Raw genomic sequence first — 13,923 nt, forward strand, 5'->3', positions numbered from 1 at the left:
AATGACCAGCTCTCTGTGGAGAAAGAAGTGGTTCGGGACTATTTAGAAAAACTGGATGAGCACAAGTCCATGGGGCCGTATGCGCTGCATCCGAGGGTGCTAAAGGAGTTGGCGGATGTGATTGCAGAGCCATTGGCCATTATCTTTGAAAACTCATGGCGAATGGGAGAGGTCCTGGATGACTGGAAAAAGGCTACTTTAATGCCCATCTTTAAAAAAGGGAAGAAGGAGGATCTGGGGAACTACAGGCCAGTCAGCCTCATCTCAGTCCCTGGAAAAATTATGGAGCAGGTCCTCAAAGAATCAATTCTGAAGAACTTAGAGGAGAGGAAAGTGATCAGGAACAGTCAGCATGGATTCAACAAGGGCAAGTCATGCCTGACTAACCTAACTCCCTTCTATGAGGAGATAACTGGGTCTGTGGATGAGGGGAAAGCAGTGGATGTGCTATTCCTTTACTTTAGCAAAGCTTTATATACGGTCTCCCACACTATTCTTGCCAGCAAGTTAAAGAAGTATGGGCTGGATGACCTGACTATAAGGTGGATAGAAAGCTGGCTAGATCGTTGGGCTCAACGGGTAGTGATCAATGGCTCCATGTCTAGTTGGCAGCCGGTTTCAATTGGAGTGCCCCAAGGGTCAGTCCTGGGGCCGGTTTTGTTCAATATCTTCATTAATGATCTGGAAGATGGCGTGGACTGCACTCTCAGCAAGTGTGCAGATGACACTAAATTGGGAGGAGTGGAAGATACGCTGGAGGGTAGGGATAGGATCCAGAGGGACCTAGACAAATTAGAGGATTGGGCCAAAAGAAACCTGATGAGGTTCAACAAGGACAAGTGCAGAGTCCTGCACTTAGGACGGAAGAATCCCATTCACTGTTACAGACTAGGGACCGAATGGCTAGGAAGCAGTTCTGCAGAAAAGGACCTAGGGGGTTATAGTGGACGAGAAGCTGAATATGAGTCAACAGTGTGCCCTTGTTGCCAAGAAGGCTAATGGCATTTTGGGCTGTATAAGTAGGGGCATTGCCAGCAGATCGAGGGATGTGATCATTCCCCTCTATTAGACCTTGGTGAGGCCTCATCTGGAGTACTGTGTCCAGTTTTGGGCCCCACACTACAAGAAGGATGTGGAAAAAATTGGAAAGAGTCCAGCGGAGGGCAACAAAAATGATTATGGGGCTGGAGCACATGACTTATGAGGAGAGGCTGAGGGAACTGGGATTGTTTAGTCTGCAGAAGAGAAGAATGAGGGGGGATTTGATAGCTGCTTTCAACTACCTGAAATGGGGTTCCAAAGAGGATGGAGCTCGGCTATTCTCAGTGATAGCAGAAGACAGAACAAGGAGCAATGGTCTCAAGTTGCAGTGGGGGAGGTTTAGGTTGGATATTAGGAAAAACTTTTTCACTCAAAGAGTGGTGAAGCACTGGAATGGGTTCCCTAGGGAGGTGGTGGAATCTCCTTCCTTAGAGGTTTTTAAGGTCAGGCTTGACAAAGCCCTGGCTGGGATGATTTAGTTGGGGATTGGTCCTGCTTTGAGCAGGGGGTTGGACTAGATGCCTCCTGAGGTCCCTTCCAACCCTAATATTCTATGAACTCTGTAGTGTAGACCAAGCCAGAGGGTGAGATTCTGCCACTTTTACTCACTATGAGAAATACCTTAATTTGCAGCTGGTCCCCTTGAAATGAATGAGGCTGCTTGTCGGGGAAGATATAACCCCGTGTCGATAAGCATGGCAGAACCCAGTCCTACTGCACTGGGCAGTTGTTGTAAGCTAGCTTCCATCCTCAGCCAACATGAGAAACAACATTTTCAGTGGAGGAAACGGGGGTTTCCTGTTAAAACCAACTTCCGCCCCAGCCTAGTGTTAACCTCAAGAGTACACGCATTCTGGCTCTCTTTGTACTCTGTGTCGCAGGAGGTTTCTGAGTTATTCAGGGGCACAGTCGGACCAGAAAATTGGATTTTCTTACCAGCAGGCTGCATTTCAGGCAGAGGACTTTCAGATTTATCATCCCCCAGTTGTCTCCTACTTTCTCGGTTGCATGTTTTGTCATTTGGGTTTAACCAAAAGATTCTAATTTTCATTAAAAGTCTTTTTCTCCATGCTTAGCAGTCCCCTGCAGCACTCCTAAGCTCCGGATGCCCTCGTCTGTATGGGGAGAAAGGTTTGCCCTTAACTCAAGCTAAAACCTCATGGAGACAAGGCAGGTCATATTTTTCAAATTAGTTGTTAGGCTCCTCCACAGGTTTTAACGTGATCTGCTAAGAGCTCATGTGAAAACTACACACGGCCTTGTCTTCACTAGGATTTTACCTCAAGTTAGTTAACTCAAGTTCTTCAGTACTGACCTGCTTGTAGGTATGGAGAACACACGGATCGAGTTTGCAGATGACACAAGGCTAGGAGGGAAGGGTTGCAACTCTTTGGAGGATAAAGCTATAATTCAGAGGGATCTTGCTAAATTGGAGAACTGGGCTATAGACAACAACATGAAATTCAACAAAGACAAACGTAAGGTGCTACACATAGGGAAGAACAACCAAATGCACAAATACAGAATGGGGGGAAAGTGGTTTGGCAGCAGCACTGCTGAGAAGTATCTGGGTTGGTGGATCCCAACCTCAACATGAGTCAGCAATGGGATGCTGTTGCAGAAAAAGCAAATGCAATTTTAGGTTGCAGTAACAGAGGCCTCGCATGCAAGTCACAGGAGGTGACAGTACCGCTCTAGCCAGTGCTGCGTAGGCCTCAGCTGGAGAACTGTGTCCAATTCTGGTCACCAATGTATAGAAAGGATGTAGTAAAACTGGAGAGTATCCAGAGGTGGACACAGATGGTCAGAGGGATGGAATGCAATGCAAGGCGTCTGAGCAAAGACTGAAGGAACTGGGTATTTTGGTTTGGAAAAGAGGAGACTAAGGGGGGACATGACAGCAGTCTTGTAACACGTGAAAGGCTGCCATAACAGAGATGGAGAAAAGTTGTTCTCTTTTGTTGCAGACGGCAGGACGAGGGGCAATGGGTTCAAACTACAGCACAGCAGATTGAGATTAAATCTCAGGACAAACTTCCTCACTGTAAGAACAGTAGGAGAATGGAACAGATGCCTGGGGGTCGGAGAGGTGGTTGGAAGCTCCTTCACTGGAGGGTTTCAAAGGCTCGCCGACTGTCTGGGATGGTTTAGACACAGCAAACCTGGCAGCTTGGCAGGGGTTAGACTAGATGACCCTTGCGGCCCCTTCTAGTTTGATGGTTGTATGATTCTTTGAGTTAACGTCCCTCTTCTGCAGTGACAACAAGGCCTTAATGGTTGGCTCCTGGCCCTCACTCAGCTCCAGCCAGGCCTTTCCTTCTGGCTGGTGTGGGGGAGGGTGTTCCCTGATGCCTCCCTGACCATGGATCCCTTCTGGATCCTCCACAGGTCTCTTCCTGCCCTTTACCCTACTATCAGGGCACCAGATCTCCCTGAGCGAGGGAGCTCTATCAGCCCCTTGCAAGACTCTAGGCCTCATCCACCAGCCCCCTATGTGTTTCCAAGCCCCTTGTCTCCCCTCTGTGAGACAGCAGGCTCCATTTTACAAGCAGCCCTGCCCCTACCCCAGGCTACCATCACATGATGTCTGATCCAGCCAGCATCCCAAACCCATCACCTTGGGGGGTGGGGCTAACTGCACACTGATGGGGCTGAGCCCAAATCCCCTAAAAGGGCCAGCCCACCTCTGACACCACCCACCTGGCAGGGGAGGGGGAAGCCGCTGCCAGGAGTCAGGCCGTGCTGGGCCAGTGGCGATGCTGGAGCAGTGCACAGAGATGCAATGGGTTGGGGGGAGGCGGTAAATCTCCTCCTAACCAAAGGAGGGACCAAAGCTGTGGTGTGTACACTGACCTAACACAGGTTGAGTTAAGTCTGTAGTGGAGACATTCCCTTATAGTGTTTTTAAAAAGTGTGATCGGACTCAGAAAATTGATTCTTGGGGTTCTCCAAACTAATTTCGCTGTTGGGCTGAGACAATACTGCCAGCTAAAGAAATCTGAGAGTAGTATAACGACCCTACCGTCAAATCAAACATTAACTCCGCCCATTGACCAGTTAAGCCCAGCTGTCACAGGAAGTCCTGCTCCATGGAGGTACTATGTTTGCAGTCAAGCTGGACACATGACCAGAAGCAAGGTGTGTCATGTGACCCCTTTAAAATCCCCTCCCGCCACCCTCTACTAATCAGAATGGGTTTTGCCCCTGTAGGACCGCTCTGGGGGGTGTGCTGGGGTGGGGTGATCCGTCTGTAAGTGGTTTGTGTGACTCCTCTAAGAAGTCCTTCCACCATCCTCTACCAGTTGGGATGGGTTTCGGCCACAGAGGACCTCCCAGAGAGCAGATTTGACCAAAATAGGGCAGGATCAACTGCCCATGAGATGGTTGTGTGACTCCTCTAAGAACTCCTCCTTCTGCCCTTTGTCAATCAGAGTGTAGCACCACCACCCCATAAGTCCCAGCATCAGGCAGAAGAGGCCATCTCTTACCAAGAACGCCTGTTTTAGAAATCGTGGAATTGCTGAGAAGAAACAAAGACTCCTTCAGCAGCCCCATGAGAACTTTGGACTTTGTTTTAGCCCCGAGCACCTTTGGAATTGTGTGGCGAAAGCACCACATCAGCCACAGTTCCGACAAGGGCCTTTTGACTCAACGATTAATGGATACGCTAGAACCCGACTCCAAAACCCAACCGCTTTAAAAAAGGGCCTATTTTTCCTTCAGCAGGGGTGCAAAGACACCAAGAATTCTTTTTCTCTTTAACATTTTCACAACTTTTAACTACTTAGTTTCCTCCAGCATCTACAGAGAACATCTCACTTTTTTTCCTTAAATCACTTGACTCAGATTTTACCATTCCCAGTATTGTTCCAGGGATCTGAATTCCCCAGGCCTGGACTTACTGCTTCTCTTACTCCTGCCACTCTGCCCTCAGGGCTTCCAACTCGCTTTCCACTTTTTTTTAATCTGTTGCCTGCCTGCATGTCTGGGCCTGATCCTGCTTTTCTCACTATATAGTCCCTTTCCATGGGCACAGGCTTTGTTTCATTACCAATTTAGCAAGGAGGATGGGCTCCTCAACTAGCCCGCATCCCTCCTGGTCCCTTTCCTTAAACAGTATCACTCACAAGGGTTACCTGAGTCCCCCGCCCGTGAGGCTTGCCACCTGGACAGAACGCACAGCTAATTGGCGTTTTAACTGTTCAGTTTCACTTTCATGGCGGACACACTGCTCAGGTGGTAACTAGGGGATTTCTTATGAGCTGGATCTAACAAGGGCTGTACCAGGGGAAAGGATCGGGCCCAGACTAGGAAGGAGTCTAGTCTGTGAAAGAAGCTCATTGAAACATCTCTAAGGGCAGGATGTACCAGTTTCTTAATGTATTAGGCTTAGACTTGCATGTTTTGTTTTATATTGCTTGCTAACTTACTTTGTTCTGTCTGTTATTACTTGAAACCACTTAAATCCTACTTTTTATACTTAATAAAATCACTTTTGGTCATTAATTAACCAGAGTAAGTGATTAATACCTGGGGGAGTAAACAAATGTGCATCTCTCTCTATCAGTTGTGACAAAGTTTCTCCTCTGCCTTGGGGGGTCCTGCACTTATAGGCGGATTTGCTCGCCTCAGAGATTCATGGCAGCCCTCAGTTTGGCCGCTTCTGCTAGAGGCACAAACCCGCCATTCACTCAGCTCACCTCATCACTGGCCAGCATGGGGGGAAATGGAGAACAATCCCCACAGTCTCTGTGTCCCACCTAGTGGGTCGGGGACAGTCCAGATCCCTTTCCAAATTAGACCTTCCCTTCTGGTGTTTCTCACAGACCAGGTCAACTCCTCCTGGGTCCGATCAGGAGTTGGGGGGATGGGGGAACCCGGGCCCGCCCTCTATTCCAGGTTCCAGCCCAGGGCCCTGTGGACTGCAGCTGTCTACAGTGTTCCCTGTATCAGCTGCGTGACAGCTACAACTCCCTGGGCTACTTCCCCATGGCCTCCCCCCAACACCTTCTTATCCTCACCACCGGACCTTCCTCCTGAAGCCTGATCATGCTTGTACTCCTCAGTCCTCCAGCAACACGCCTTCTCTCTCACTCACTCTTCCTTGCACACACACACACACACCTACACTAACTGATGGGATGTCCCTTTTAAACCAGGTGTCTTGGTTAGCCTGCCTGCCATAATTGATTCTAGTAAGGTCTTAATTGGCTCCAGGTGTCTTAATTAGCTTGTCTGTCTTAATTGTTTCTAGCAGGTTCCTGATTAATCTAGGGCAGAGCCTGCCCTAGTCACTCAGGGAACAGAAAACTGCTCATCCAGTAGCCAGTATATTTGCCTTCGACCAGACTCCTGTACCCCACTGGTCTGGATCTGTCACCTAGTGCTATAGAGGGCGGGCAGTTTATGAGTTTACCCTGTATAAGCTTTATACAGAGTAAAATGGATTTATTTGGGATTTGGATACCATTGGGAGCTGGGTGTTTGGGTGCTGGAGGCAGGAATACCTGATGAGTGGTTTTCAGTTAAAGCCTGCAGTTTTGGGGGTGTGGTTCACACCCTGGGTCTGTGTTGCAGCAGATTAGCGTATCTGGCGCAACAAGCCAGGGTTCTTGATACCAGTCAGTTCTGTGGTCTTGGGGAACCAGGGCTCAGTATCCAGCCTGTCTGACTCATGAAATATACCCCTCCACCAGCCTCTGCTTAAACCAAAACCCATCAGAGAAAAGACTTGCAGAGAGCAATGAAGGGCGGATGGGAGACACACCTAGACCCCTCCTGACAAGGGTGACAAGACTGAGACATCTCCATTTGCATATAGAATGAAGAACAGAGACAACTCCCTTAGCCTCATCTGCATGAGAGATGGGACAGGGAGACATCTCAATTTACATACAGAATGGAGAACAGAGAACGGCACTGAACTCTGGGACCAGAAAAAGCAGGGAAGCACTGCATCATGGGAATCTCTGCTCCAGATGTTAATGAACGTACACCTGCCCACACCCAGCTCAGCAGTTATCAGACCAATTCTAGTGATGAATCCTTGATTGGTATCCAAAATAGTGAAGCAGCCTAGTTGCATTGTGAGCTCCCTGGAAGAAAACACCACCCATAGCCAAGAGTGATCAGCTCCTATCAGGGCCGGTGCCACCATTTAGGCAAACTAGGGGCCGCCTAGGGCGCCTAGTGGTTGAGGGCGCCTAAAAGCCTGCTCAGGCGAGGCGAGGAGGTGGAGGTGAGCTGGGGCCACCTGCAGTAACGGGGAGGGTGGCGCACAGGGGAACTGTTCCCTGCCCCAGATCACCTCCACTCTGCCTCCTCCGCTGAGCACACAGCCCCTGCTCTAAGTCTCCTCCAATCGGCGCCGCAAGCCTGGGAGGGGAGGAGAATTAGAGCGTCGCCGGCGTGCTCAGCGGAGGAAGCTGGGGCGGGCTCCCTGGGCAGGGTTAGCTGCCGCGGAGGGGGCTCCCCAGGTGGTGTTAGCTGCCGCGGAGGGGGGCGGGGTTAGCTTCTGCGGGGGGGGCTCCCCGGGCCAGGTTAGCTGCCGTGGAGGGGGGAGTTTCAAGGGGGGGTAGCTGCTGCGAGGGGAGGCTCCCCAGGTGGGGTTAGCTGCCATGGGGGGGGTCCTTGGGTGGGAGGGGCAGGTGGGCATGGTTAGCTGCCACAGGGAGGGAGGGGTTAGCTGGGGGTGGGGTGGTGCAAGGTGGAAGTTTCGCCTAGGGTGCGAAACTTCCTTGCACCAGCCCAGGGTCCTATTGTCTAGCCTAAAGAAAACCCTTGAGTCATCAGTTTACCCATAAACAAATCTAGTGTCTCCCTTGAACCATTGTATTTTCTCTACAAAAACCCCTACTCACCCTCCAGTCAGGGTTCTGATGCTTAGCTCCAAACTAGGCAGCAGTTCCACTGGGACTTCATCTTCTCCTGACTGATCGTGCTGGGGGCTCTGCCTGTCTCCAGCCCTCAAGACCCTCAGCTACCACCATCACCTGGGAACCCCGACCAGTTCAAACTTCAGGGAGCGGTGAGATCCCCTTCTCTCTCTCTCTGTTTTCCTTTCTACCTTAAGTATTAACCTTTAATAATGTAGGTTATGTTGGTTTAGGCTCCTTGTGTAGTGATCAGTGATCAGTATTATTCAATAAATAACTTGTATGGTTAAGTTGGTTGCTTCTCTCTCTCTTGCTGAACTTTACTCCTTTGTGTTTTTAGCTTCCCCCATTCACTCTACAGCAAAGATCCCTGCACTGCCCAAAATACTGTGGGGTTTACTCATCAGGTAGGTTACTGCCAGTACAAGTGTGGTGTGAGACTGTGGTGTGAGCGTGGGTGTGGTGTGAGAGTGGGTGTAGGGATGTTTCTCTTTTGTTTAACACTTGTAAGTGCTCTTTTCTTAACCTACCCTTGTATTAAATATTTTAACTGCTTTTCTATTAACCCCCCTTTATATTTTTACCATGTGGTTACCAAACAGTCTCCACTTCTTAAAATTCCCTTTTTTTGTCATGTGTGTTCTTTTAACCTATCTTCATATTTTCTCTTTCATTTAATATTTTGAAATGCTCTTTTCTTAACCTCCACTTTTATTTAATATTTTAAATGCTTCTTTCTAAACCAACCTTTATATTTTTACCATGTGCTTAATTTCCTTTATATGTTTCTCTTTTATTTAACTCTTTTAAAATGCTCTTTTCTTAACCTACCCTTCTATTTAATACACCTTTTAGATGTATCCCAATATTTTTATTCTTTAATAACATGTCAAACTAGTCCTTTAAAAACTCCTCTCCTTCTCAACCTCACCAAAACTCTTTCTATTCTTTAATAACTTGCCTCTATTCTTTCAAACTAAAATTTTAAAAACAAAAAAATTCATTTTTCTTTAAGTTCTCTCACTCTATTCTTTCAACCTTTTTCTCTAAACAATCAAACAAATGTATCAAAGCACAAGCACGCAACATTCCCCCTATTGAAACACAAAAAATAATCAAAAAATGTTTTTGAAATGTCCAGCGGTGCCAAACCTTGACACCAATGGAAACAGGAATGGAGGGTGGGACATAAGCCCCAAAAAGAGCATGGAAACCTGTCAATGATACAAGGTGATGAATACTATCCAGCTGTATACTACTGTTGTTCTCTTTTGCCGCAGATGGTAGGATGAGAGGTGATGGGTTTAAATTACAGCACAGCAGATTTAGGTGAAATTTCGGGACAAACTTCCTCACTGTAAGAACAGTAGGACAATGGAACAGATGCCTAGGGAGGTTGTGGAAGCTCCTTCACTGGAGGGTTGCAAAGGAAAGCCAACAGTCTGGGATGGTTTAGACACAGCAAACCAGGCATCTTAAAAGGGCCAGCCCGTGCCATTACACCACCACCTGGCCGGTGAGGGGGAAGCCACTGCCAGGAGTCAGGCCGTGCTGGGCCAGTGGCGATGCTGGAGCAGGGCACAGAGATGCAATGGGCTGGGGGAAGCGGAGGCAGAATTATGTGTAACTGTGACACCCCCCGTCCCTGCCCCTCAGCACAACTCCCTGCTGAAGCGCAGGCCTGAGCTCTGTCTTCTCAGGACTTCAAAAAAGAAAAGTTTGCACAGAATTGAAGTTCATAGCTATGGTACCAGCCCCTATGTAGCCCATAGGATTATTTTGCTAGCTATTCTATCCTACTAATCCAGTCAGCAGTATCAATTAATATGTTTCTTTTTCTGAAATTAATCCATTTTATTCTTATATTTTATCAGTATTAATTCCTTGGAATTTAGAATGTGTTGAGGCATGTGTTTCCTAATAATAAGTTTTGCTGAAATGCAAGAAGCCTACCAGTCTGTAAGATCCAGTAAGATCTGCTATATAGCAAAAGGTATAATCAGTTATAAATATGTCAGCATAAAAGTTGGCAACCTTTGGCACAGATAAGAATGGTTCCTGAACTTTCAGTAACCAAAAGGAGGAACTATCCACATCACATCACAGGTTTATTCAACATCTACGACTAGTCGGTAACCACAGGGTACACCACAACTTACAGGTCATCAAGAGAGCCTAGGCTGTAGTAAGTGTCATAATCCACTAACCTATAGGAGAGGGGTACCCAAACATTTCATAGGGCATGGAAATAAGATTTGGGTATAATAGGTTGGGCCTGAATTACATAGGTCAGGATCCTATAAAATACTTTGTAAGAGAGCTCTTTTAGGCTCTTCTAGGTGCTAAGATCTTCTAAGTTATAAGCTCTTCTAACTCCTGAAATTTTGGTTTCATGAAGTGCTTTTTCCAATTCTCCTGTATTCTAGAGTCTATCTATCTATCTATCTCCATACACCCCATTTATCTAATCTATCTATCTATCAGCTCAGTTTATGCAGTATAGTATACCTACTCAACATCCCTAACCATTGGGGAAGCCAGCACCATCGTGTAATCGGGCCTGCCAGAAGTGAGGCTGGTCTTTCACTTCTTATTACCAGGCTCCCAAGGAAAGGTGTGAGTATGTTAGGTTAAGGTATAATAGAAATGGTACCACCAGGAGTTTTCAATTTCTTTTACTGTTTTGGAGTTATACGTTTCATTGCATTTCTTATTTTATGTTAATTTCAATAAAGGTTTTATCAATTTGGTATTGTCCTCAGTGTACGTGTTCTTGCCAAGCACCCCGAGAATCCTTCCCCGATATACAACTCTCTGAGTTCTTGAACTCTGTAGTCTGAATTGGATAAGAACCTATAAATCTTCTGGCCGGATACGATCAGTGGCGAGCCATAACAACTAACCCATCAAATTCAGGTTAACTCCTACCTTTAGGGGTTAACGACAGCTGCCAGTAAGCTCAGAGAGTCCCAGACAATTCCTTAGTGAGCGAATGTTTAACACACACACAGCCCCTCGCAGACAGTATTCAGGACACTTTTCAGTGCCTTCAGCAGTATGGTTCAGCAGTAAATCTGCTGGTAACACTCCCAGTGCTGTTGATGCTACATGTATTTCAGTTCAAGGTAACACCACAACACTCAGTTGTGGTGTTTGGGCCACACCTTCTGAGCATTCCCCTCTGACCTCACACTGATCATTTCCCAGTCCCTGGGGAGGGGTACAAATGTATGTGTCCCCACTCTGGACTCTCTGTGGCCTGAGGAGAATGGCGGCCTCTCCGTCCCCACCCAGCACCTCAGAATCTCCTCATCAAACAACAGTCCAAAGTTCCGTCCAGCCAGCAGCTATTCCCATCCCAGGGCTAACAAACAACCATCTCCTCGCTGTTCAGTGAGATGGGGAATCAGGATCCTGTTTCCAAGGTGGTTCAGGAACTAGGATGCAGCCAGGGCTGGTGCTTCCAGTAGGTGACCCTAGGCGGTCACCTAGGGTCGCAGGATTGGGGGGGCGGCATTTTGCCGTCCTCGGCAGAAATTCGGTGGCGAGGGTCCTTCCGCTCCGGGTCTTCAGTGGAAATTCAGCGGCAGATCCTTCACTTGCTCAGGGACCTGTCGCCGAAGTCCCCTGAAGAGGCGGAGCGGAAGGACCCGCTGCTGCCGAATGCTCAGAGACGGAGCGCTGCCCCATAGGGTGGCAAAAACTCTGGCGCCGCTCCAGGATGCAGCCTTCACAGCAGACACAGCACTTGGTCCCACAGGGATCAGTCACCAGGCCCCCAGGGCTGTCCCTAGCTCCCATGTTTGTAACCTTCCCCCTGAGCTCTGACCGGCTCAGTTCCCGGTGAATGTGGAACCTGTAAGGCTGCTTCTCCTTCCTGGAAACCTCCTGTACAGCCCCAGAGATGGCGACTGAGGACGTGTCTACGCTACAAAGTCATGTCGGCGTTCAGCCACCAACGTTTGTGTATCGCTGGGCATGTGCCCACTTGGCTGCTTGTACCAGTGCTGCTCGCACTCACCAGGAGTGCTCGTGTAACACGCTAACCTTTGATTCCACACGTGCCCCCTCTCATCCCATGTTACCGCCGGAGCAGCGAGCAGGGTCTGTCTCTTTGGACAGCAGGACTCCCACCCGTGGATGGTCACACATAGGAAAAAGATGCAGATTTGGACAGTCGTGGATGCCCCAGGATAGGGCCGGCCTTAGGGGCGGGCGATGAGGGTGACTGCCCAGGGTGCCACGGTTCAGGAGGGAGGGGGGGACGTGGTCCGGGGGCAAGGAGCAGGACACAGGCCTGGCCCCACACTGCCCCCAGCCTGCCCCTCACCGTGCTTCAGCGGGATGATGCTGGAGGCCCCACAACACAAGCCGGCCCAGGACACAGAGCAGGATGCCATGGCTGGGGCGGAGCTGGGGGTATCCCAGGAGGGGAGAGGGCCCAGGCTTCCCCAGGCCCAGCCCCTCCGCTGCACGACCTCCGACAGCCAACTGCACGCGCCGCGCACGGGGATGATGCCTTTACGCTCTCGCCAGAGCCCCACCCGCAAGAGGGGGCCATGAAAGGCTGGGCCCAGGGGGCTGGAACAATGTGAATAGTGGGGTGCTGAGAGCCCCTGAACCAAACTGTAACCTCTGCATGTGATGGAAACCGATTCATAGAATCATAGAATCTCAGGGTTGGAAGGGACCTCAGGAGATCATCTAGTCCAACCCCCTGCGCAAAGCAGGATCAAACCCAACTAAATCATCCCAGCCAGGGCTTTGTCAGGACTGACCTTAAAAACCTCTAGGGAAGGAGATTCCACCACCTCCCTAGGTAACCCATTCCAGTGCTTCACCACCCTCCTAGTGAAAAAGTTTTTCCTAATATCCAACCTAAACCTCCCCCTCTGCAACTTGAGACCATTACTCCTTGTTCTGTCATCTTCTACCACTGAGAATAGTCTAGATCCATCCTCTTTGGAACCCCCTTTCAGGTAGTTGAAAGCAGCTATCAAATCCCCCCTCATTCTTCTCTTCTGCAGGCTAAACAATCTCAGTTCCCTCAGCCTCTCCTCGTAAGTCATGTGCTCCAGCCCCCTAATCATTTTTGTTGCCCTCCGCTGGACTCTCTCCAATTTATCCACATCCATCTTGTAGTGTGGGGCCCAAAACTGGACACAGTGTTCAAGATGAGGCCTCACCAGTGCTGAGTAGAGAGGAATGATCACATCCCTCGATCTGCTGGAAATGCCCCTACTTAAACAACCCAAAATGCCATTAGCCTTCTTGGCAACAAGGGCACACTGTTGACTCATATTCAGCTTTTCGTCCACCGTAACCCCTAGGTCCTTTTCTGCAGAACTGCTGCCCAGACATTCGGTCCCTAGTCTGTAGCAGTGCATGGGATTCTTCCGTCCTAAGTGCAGGACTCTGCACTTGTCCTTGTTGAACCTCATCATATTTCTTTTGGCCCAATCCTCTAATTTGCCTAGGTCCCTCTGTAACCTATCCCTACCCTCCAGTGTATCAACCACGCCTCCCAGTTTAGTGTCATCTGCAAACTTGCTAAGGGTGCAGTCCACACCATCCTCCAGATCGTTAATGAAGATATTGAATAAAACCGGCCCCAGCACCGACCCTTGGGGCACTCCACTTGATACCGGCTGCCAACTAGACATGGAACCATTGATCACTACCCGTTGAGCCCGACCATCTAGCCAGTTTTCTATCCAGCTTACCGTCCATTCATCCAGCCCAGACTTCTCTAACTTGCTGGCAAGAATAGTGTGGGATTCCAGCCAGGGGGTGCAGCAGCCCCCCTAGATCCAGCACCTATGGCCAGGCACTGCCGACAGAGCACTGTCTTCCTCTTCCCTCACGCCTTTTTCCCCCATCCACCCGTGTCTCCCCTCCACTCCCCTCCCCTCCTCCATCCTCATCCACCCACCTCCCTCTTCCCCTCTCCCTACTTCCCCATCCAACTGCATCTCCCCTCCACTCCTCCCCCACCCCAACTTCCCCT

At 49.2% G+C, this 13,923-nt stretch overlaps 1 protein-coding gene across 1 annotated transcript in view; it reads right to left on the reverse strand.

Annotated features, from left to right (window-relative positions):
* Positions 1-13,923, reverse strand: part of LOC123371817 (C-type lectin domain family 4 member F-like) — a 241,955-nt gene that overhangs the window by 185,723 nt on the left and 42,309 nt on the right. The window lies entirely within an intron of this gene.

The sequence above is a fragment of the Mauremys mutica genome, chromosome 5 (assembly GCF_020497125.1).
Source record: "Mauremys mutica isolate MM-2020 ecotype Southern chromosome 5, ASM2049712v1, whole genome shotgun sequence".
Classification (NCBI taxonomy): domain Eukaryota; kingdom Metazoa; phylum Chordata; order Testudines; family Geoemydidae; genus Mauremys; species Mauremys mutica.